The sequence below is a fragment of the Dipteris shenzhenensis genome, chromosome 7, assembly GCF_047967505.1.
Source record: "Dipteris shenzhenensis isolate YYH24624 ecotype China chromosome 7, Dip_SZ_1.0, whole genome shotgun sequence".
NCBI classification, from domain to species: Eukaryota; Viridiplantae; Streptophyta; class Polypodiopsida; order Gleicheniales; family Dipteridaceae; genus Dipteris; species Dipteris shenzhenensis.
This window is the reverse complement of record NC_141602.1, coordinates 3,417,955-3,426,753: the sequence shown is the minus strand read 5'-3', so window position 1 is coordinate 3,426,753 and position 8,799 is coordinate 3,417,955.

The window sequence follows — 8,799 nt, the reverse complement described above, 5'->3', positions numbered from 1 at the left end:
CTCTTAAGGTAGCATTCAGCTTTAGAATTTTTGTTGAATGCAACGGGACGCACACTTGCTCTTGGCAACGATTTTTAGGAGAATTTTTTTAAATGATTTTCAGAGGAAGTTTGGTACATCATAAGATAAAATAGTGTTTTGCACCAAAATAGCTATAACAAAAGCTCTTGAGACCACCATGTTGGTTTTAAATAGGCTTAAAAATTCTAAAGTAGTAGCAACAAGCACGGTGGTCATAGAGCTGTAAGCTAGCATGGTGGTGGCACACAAGAACTAGCACAATGGTCCTATTATTTTACAGGCTGCCACATGTCATACAATGTATTGTAGTCTAGTAAAGGTGTGTGTATCTCTATGTTCTTGTACAATAAAGGCATGGAGTGGTGCATGTCGAGCTCTACATCATGTTCAAAATGGTTGTAGAATGGTTGTTTGCCCATGGAGTAAAGGTGTAGAGTAAAGGCTTAGAGTGGCATGTGTCAATCTCCGCATCATGTTTAGAATGGTTGTATGCCCCATGGAGCAAAGGCATTAGAATCCACTTGTAGATTTTTGCATGGTGTCTAGAATGATTATGCCAAAAATTTTTGATAGGTCTTGTTTGATCATTACTCTAGTGTGGTAATCAATACATCAAGGAAAAACCCAATGAAAGTGCCAACTTGCTCCAAAGTGGAAATCTCATCAGCATCGTAGCATGGCCCAAAAAATCTCACAAAAATAATTTTGTGATTGGCTACACTCGATTGTGTATCATACCAACAATAATAACGAAAAAGAGAAAGACATAAATATTGAAAATGATCGACATAAACAAGGCAAAACAATTGCCATCTACATTTGAGTACACGGTGTTTAACAATGTGTTTTTGGATGCTCATGTAAGGTTCAAGCTGCAATGGTACTATAATATGAAATCAAAAGGTAAATAGTAGCTCTTGTTTCTTTGATGTGATTTTTAATGAGGTAAAGGATTTTCCTTTTTTTCAAATTCTCTCTAGGTCCCTTTTTTTACACCTTTCAAGTTTACATCGAGCTATTTAAGTCTGTGTTTAAGCCACTATTTTATTGTGACATTGATAACAAGGGAGGGGTGTTTATGACACCTGTCTTCCCAATTAAAGTTAAGCTATTTCTTACCATGTTTTCTTGTTGGATGGTGGTAGGTATGCAAACTCTCCTCTTCAATAAAAAACATACTTATCAGGACTTCACCAGGCTCCAATTTTTTTGCAAAAAATGTTATTTTGCAGAAACATTATTGTCATCAAATCTCTTATGTACTTTTTATGCAATTTTGTAGGTGCTTTACCTACATACTCAACTTCCTTAATTCTATAATGTTCTCTTTCTATCCTTTATCTTGACTCTTTCATCTATTCACTATGCAAAAGGGGTTCTTGTCTTGTCTTACACACATGCACACAAACACACACACACATATGCATGCGTGCACACACACACACACACACACACACTTGGGTATACTTGCATTCCTTGGGGTTTTTAGCACTTTGATTGTCCATAAAAACATTGTGAACATTTTCCTACAACATGGTTACTTTAAAAATTAGGGGAGAGGATGTGGCAATGTTTATTAACTACTCTCTTGCACCTTGGAGTACTTTAGTGAACTAAAAATTTGAGACAAGAAGCATGATAGATTTTTTATATAGATCTTTTTTTGCACATTACTTGAAAAGGTTTAGACCACTTATGAGATTATATATTGTTGTACATACATATTTCTTTGATCTAATTTCTTAAGGAGGCATGCTTTTGGTCTCCAAGGGGACACTTGAGAAATTGGTGATATACAGAATTTCCGTATTTCATTCCAAAACATGATATGGGTGATGGGTCAAGCATTTCGATCCTAAGTTTTTGTAGATTTCACTCAAATTAAAAGAGTATTTTAAAAACCTAGATTATTTCATTTGTGAATATGTTAATAGTCCTTTATTGGTGAGATGTTTATGGCAGTGGCAATAATGAAAAAGAAGGATCGACACTTGTACAATGGATGTTAATTGGTGGTGGGAGAACCAAATCTTATGAAGGATATACGTACGCTCCTTGCTTAGATGACTCTGTGATGTCGGAAGCACACAAGAAGCACGTGTGCTTGAGGACTCCATCAAGCTAGTAAAGAAAGAGAGGAAAACAAGAAATATGGTTTGTATAGAAACTCAAATGCACTGTCCTCTTACCAGCAGCCCATGGATACTCTATAATCTGGCGTCTACTACACACAATTGAGTGAAAGGGCTCATGTAGAACAACCTGCCGACCTCTACTCACCTTGATGCATTCCCTTCTCACCTCCTAGCTTGGATACTACACCCTCAAGTGCACTAGATTAGCTTGTCCGAGTGAGCATGTAGTTGGACGAATGCATGGACTAGTCGATTGGACTACAACAATGAAAGGGAAAAGCCTCGGCATTTTTTTATTTTAAAGAGTCACAAAAGGACTCGAAAGATAGCTAGGGGAAGAGGCCTTCTGGGATTTACTTTACTTTAACTACTTGTTTGCCTTGTTTTTGACCGAGACCAACTTACGCTTCTACCAATTTCTATCATGGGATAGAGAGGATGTGTAATCTGGGTCTAGTGATGGATCTATCGTAGTAGAGTACCATGTCTAGAACTTTGTATGATAAAGCAAGGAGCTAAGCTAGCATTTTGGATGTATTTGAAGGAAGAACAAAATGCTCATGCCTTGCCTTTCATACATTTACTTTATCTTTGAACATAGCTGCACTAGCCATTAGTATAAGCCCACCAACTTTGCGCATATGTTTAACGAGTAGATGGGAGTAGCTTTGAGGATGGCCAGCTCTACCACAATGGTGATTGGAGGGGGGATCATGGAGCAAAGTAGAGCAGGGGTGAAAGAGAGTTGGAGGAGGGTGTGTGTAGCAAAGTAGTAGAGCGTGTGGAGCAAAGTAGCAGAGCAGGGGCGAATGAGAGTAACGTAGCAAAATGCCAAATGCCATGGATCTTATATATTATAAAGTTTAAGCCACCATGGTGGTTGGAGACCCGAAGGCCCGATGTTCCATCCATATTAATTGCAGGCCACCTTCAAACCAATATTTATTTACTTCTTCTTTTGCTTGGGAACATTGACATGTTTGTTCTTGTTTTGATAATACTTGTCCGTTAGGGCTTTCAAGAACCCTGGCTAACTTCTAGAGAATGTCATTTTCCTTTGCCCAAAGCATGGACATATCAAATGTGCCTACCTGCTACATCTATCTAACGGCAGCAAGAAAGTAGATGTTCCAGCTCAATTTGCCATTTGGGGGAAATTTTGCAAAAGACAAGGAGCTTGAATTGAAGAAGGCCAAACTAACTGCAAAGAAAAGGAGCCTGAAGGGAGGAACCATCCCCCTTCAGGAAAGGAGCAAGAAGGGCCGAGCCTGCAACCGGGGAGCTCAAAGAAAGGAAAGAGGAAGCAACATGGAGGGGCCGGGCCTCTGAAGGGAGGAACGAGCCCCCTTCAAGAAAGGAGCAAGGAGGGCCGTGAGCCTACAGTCAAGGAGCTCAAAAAGGCGACCTACTCAAAGAAATGTGGAACCAGCCTCCTAAAGGAAAGGAGTCTTTGAGATGTAATCTATTGAATCATTAATGTTCTCCAAAGTTTACTTGGTAAATGTATATGTTTTAGGATAACACTTTGAAGTAATTCAATTTGTTCTAGTATAGCATTGGTTGGTTGCAGCTCAGAGGTTGGTTGCACACCAGGATATTAACTGCCACCAGCATAGTGGTTTTCTTCTATTATTACTAGGATATTAAATTAAGTGCCACTAGCACGATGGTTTGCTTCTACTATTATTATTACAAGACAAGATGAATGGCATACAATTCATTCATTTAGGAATTGTGGATTAGTTATTTCTCAATGTAAGTGCAGTTGTTAATACACACACACACACACACACACACACACACACACACATATGATAATATATGCAATATTACAACACTGACAGAGAAGACTATCGACCTCAATCGAATGATGAGAGGTGGACATGTTAAGTCGTATGAAAGAAGAATGAGGAGGCTCAATGAACTCTACTGCACACTTCATGAATTTCATTCAATTTGTTCATTTAGGATTTAGGATTTTTTTACAATTCATTTGTTTAGGAGTTCACATAGATTCTTGTGATACCATCCTAGTAATCAACTATGGTATTTACCTACACTCTATTGAGCATGCAAGCATGATTACTGGTAATTAACTGCACTATACTGAGCATGCAAGCATGGTGACTGGTAATTAATTACACTCTACTGATCATGTAAACCCAGTGGTGGTAACTCGCAAGTGGTAATTGCAAGTCCTCACAAGATTCTTGTGACATCACCCGATGTATTTGTGACTCTTTTTGCCTATTTCGTTGCTTCATCCACCTCATGTATTAAGTAGTCATGTATAAAATCGAGATCCATCCAAGTTTCCTTTGGTCGACTAAAATCAAATCGGTTAACAATTTAGTCGGGAAGACCTGAGATAATTTGTATATGCTCACAAAATATTACACTCACATATTATTGATACTAAGAATAAACCAACTGTCTTTCTAGAGACATTTAAGTATTAACATGGAAGCAAGTCGACACAAAATCAGATATTACAAGCACTATAGATCACATGAGGATCAAGATGAGAAAGCAATAAGTTCATGGGTGGCTTGCATAGGGACATCCATGAAGAATAAGGTAGTCCAAGAAATGCTTGCAAGATTTTTCGTTTTCAAAAAAATGACGACATTTTGCAGCTTAGGGAAATTTTAAAATCCCACTATCTTATCAACCTCTCTATAGCAAGCATCTCCAAGCTCTTTAGGCTAGTCTGATGCACTATCGCAGACCCCAGCACACACTCTTCTCACCAACTGCTTGCTACTCTCTACCTACTTGTACAAAATGATAGCCACGGAAATGAATATTCACCATTTATATCGCCTCTATATCAAACAGCTAGTTACGAAGCATGTCCTCCTTGTAGCTATTTTCCTGCCTTGTCTCTAGGTCTGTTTCTATGAGAAGGTCATTCAACATTGTTCTCAGATAGAGCATGAGCATTCCAAAGTCTTTTGGGTATGCCATAGATTTGTAGTAGGTGGACCCGTGTACAGAGTTTCGGGGCTAGATTTCATAATGGGCTCTTAGTTGTGTGTGCATTGCACTTAAATAGGAAGAGAGTTCATTAGACCCAGCCTTCTCATTCTTCTTTCATACAACATGACATGTCCATCTCTCATCATTTGGCTAAGCTGGGTAGTCTTCTATGTCAACATGTTGAACTCTAGCAAAGATATGCAAAGATAATGTGCAAGCAATGAGTTCCATACATGGAAGTTAGGAATTAAGTAGCCCGGTGGCTGAAATTTGACAATTAAAGAGAACGATCATAAAGGGGACTATTTTAGTATAGCACTTTGCAACAAAATTTTAGGATAGCACGACGATAGTGCAGGATAAGTGGTCGCCAGTGCAGTGGTTAGTTGCACACAAGGATATTAGCTGCTACCATCGTAGTGGTTTGCTTCTATTATTACAAGATGAATGACATACAATTCATTAGTTTAGGATTTGTGGATTTGTTATGGGATTTAATAAAACCAATGCGATGGTTGTTTGGGATATACTAAAAACAAGCGTGGGATTTATCATTTGGGATTTACAAAAACAAGCACGGTGGTTAGTTTGGGATTTACTAAAAGAAGCATAGTCTCAAATACATTTTCCATTTTCCAAGATAAGTGGAATATTATTTCCTTGGAATGAGACTACATTTTCTTAGTACTATCTTAGTCGTCCTCATCCACCGCTCCAAGACACCCCAAGATGTGCTCATGCATGTGTAAATCCAATTTCAAGACACTCTTGCTCTTCTTTCATTGTGGCACAGGTTGCATCTAGAACTTAATATCTCTTACTAGATGAGAGTACACAAATGTTTGTGGACTCTTATGTAGCAGGTTGCATCTAGAACTTAATATCTCTTACTAGATGAGAGTACACAAATGTTTGTGGACTCTTATGTAGCAGTTTGTAATTGTGACCTCTCTTGGATGTTGTTTTATACTAAAAAGCTCCAACTGCTACATCCCACTTCTTATAGATTGTTCCCCAATTATCCTTAAATGCTTCCTCAACCTTGTGCTGCTTAGGTTTTGTGCTCTACAACACAAAGTATGGGTCATCTTCCTTGTTCTCCTCAGAGGCAGTGGCAATGACAAAGTTATCCCCCTCTTCTAAACAATCGGTGAGGTCATTAAAACTCTCCCCAAATTGTGGCGAGTCACTGTTTGTCACTCCATCTGAACGTAGAGGGAAAACTTGAACTTGCTCCCATGTCTTCACAGTTGCAATGTTCACAAAATTGTCATGATCCCCTATGATGCATACACTGCAGAAATAAGAAAGTTTTCTTGTTTTAATCAGGTGGTTGTTTAAAAAGCCCCATATGCTGTGCAAACCACAAACTCCTTCAATTTTCTCACAATCATGCCAGCTTCTCTTTTGCACTTGATCCAATTTCACTTCATGGGACACTCTGCATACTACACTATTCTTAAGGCTTTGTTTACTATATGTTGAATGCGTGCCTATGGAGAGGTTGGTTGTAAGCCATGTTAGAGCATCATGGGCATCATTGAGCTTTTCTTGAGGGCATGTTAATTGTTGTTTAAATAGAGCTTGCTTAATAACAGCACCACATCTATCATGTTCACCCTTGCCATAGCTAGACCCAAAGAAATTCCACATCATGTCTAGGCCAGGCAAGGATTTGAACCTTGAGACAAAGTAGAATCCACAAGCTGATTTAAATTGAGAGGTAGTACCATCTGACCACACCCAATGTTGTTTTATATTTTCTACTTGGGGATTTTCCCTTTTCAGCCATTCCCAATGCAGTAGAAAATCATGCTACACAAATAAGGTGTCATGTTTCCTATCATCTAAAATGTAGAAATGGTATGTGCGTTGCACTAACCTAGACTCCTATGAGTCAGCAAGCAGATTGGCATCAGCCATAGAAAAATTAATCAAATAACTATATGTGATATGCACAAGAATTATTATCAGCTTGTTGTACCGTTGAGCACTTTGTATCTCAACTTGTTCTTGAAATGAATAATTTTCATCAAAATCTATGATAGAGACATTAGTGTCATGGGGAAAATTGGCAAGGCCCATCCTGAACTACTTATCCTACCAATTGGCTATCAAATTGTGAAGCACATATTTTGGGATGAATTGAACCATGTCTATTGCGAAATATATTGCTGTTAATTTCTACTCAACCATGCCACCAGGTTGGTCAACAACTAATGTCTGTTCAACCATGCTAGTTCAGAACAATCACATAACTGGTGATTGAGTCGAAGCAACCACAATTGCATGATTTCCAACTAGTGGGCTAGTTTAGTAAAATAACAATATGTTACTTTTCTATTGCAAAATATATTGTTATTAATTTCTGCTCAACCACACCACTGGGCTGGTCAACAACTACTATCTGCTCAACCACGCTAGTTCAGGACAATTACATAACTAGTGTTTGAGCTGAACAAGCCTATAGTTGCATGATGTTCCAACCACCGAGCTCATTTAGGATAATCACATTTAGTCCATACCTTGCTTAAGAAATGAAATAAGTAAACTATCCCAAAACTCAATCACAAATAACCACCGAGCTAGTTTATGCACCAGCGACCTGCATTGTATCAAAAATCATGTGTATGATGTGCTCCTCAAACACCTTGCATCTCATCCGCTTTTTATGGATGTCCTTTCTATTTGGAGAAACTCTCATATTTCCATGCCAAAACATCGTCACCCCAGCAATGACTTCCACACTTAGGCTCTCTCTCCTTTTCTTGGGTCTATTGAAGCCCACAGACTTCTTGGATCGGGATAATCATGCATTGCTTCTGCTCTACGTTCAACTGTTGATGCCACGTTGGTACTTCTGATTGACAACATCTTCAACATTGTGCACCCAATCCGTTTCTCCTTTGTTTCAAGGGACACCAACGTAGCTAATGTCGCCCTCTTTGCAGCTAGTTGTATCTAAGCTATGTACCCCTTTCACTTTCTATAGGCCATTTCTGAGGTAAGAGAGCATCGCCTCTTGGGCATGCGTCTCTCAAGGTGTTGGTAGGGTCATTAATCTACGAAATTTAGGGTGCAAGCTAAAGCTTGTGAAGACTCGAGACTGGTATTCACCTAAATCACCTAATGTTGCTGTCTCGAATGCTCCACCAATCGTGACACTACAGCTCGTGTTCTTTGCTTCCTACTACTACTCTGCAAGGAGTCTTCTTTCTTCTTGTTGTTTCTCTCTTTGCAATTGTTACAAAAGTGTCTTCCATTGGCGTTTCAATACCGTGACATTGCTTTCCTCGACCTGCAATATGTTCCTTGTGCCTTGACCAGCAGGCTTTTTAGCATTCCTGTCTTGCAGCCTCTGTCTACTTCTCTTGTAAGCCATGGCGAGCTGCTTGTTGCCATTGATGCCTTGGCCACAGTCTTGAATAGATCCAGAGAAGTTAGCTTGTGAGGCAAGCAAAGAATAGAAGACAACTTACCCAAAAGAAAACAATGCCAAACCAAAGTTTATGCAAGGTCACATTGAGGTGTGTACGGGTTGCAGGGCATTTGCAAGGGGTGGCAGGTTGCAAGTACTAAATATTTAAAGATTCGATGGGCGAGAGGTGTGGAAATTCAAAATTCATGGGAGTAGCAAAATTTTCAGCCGTCGTCGGATTTCCCC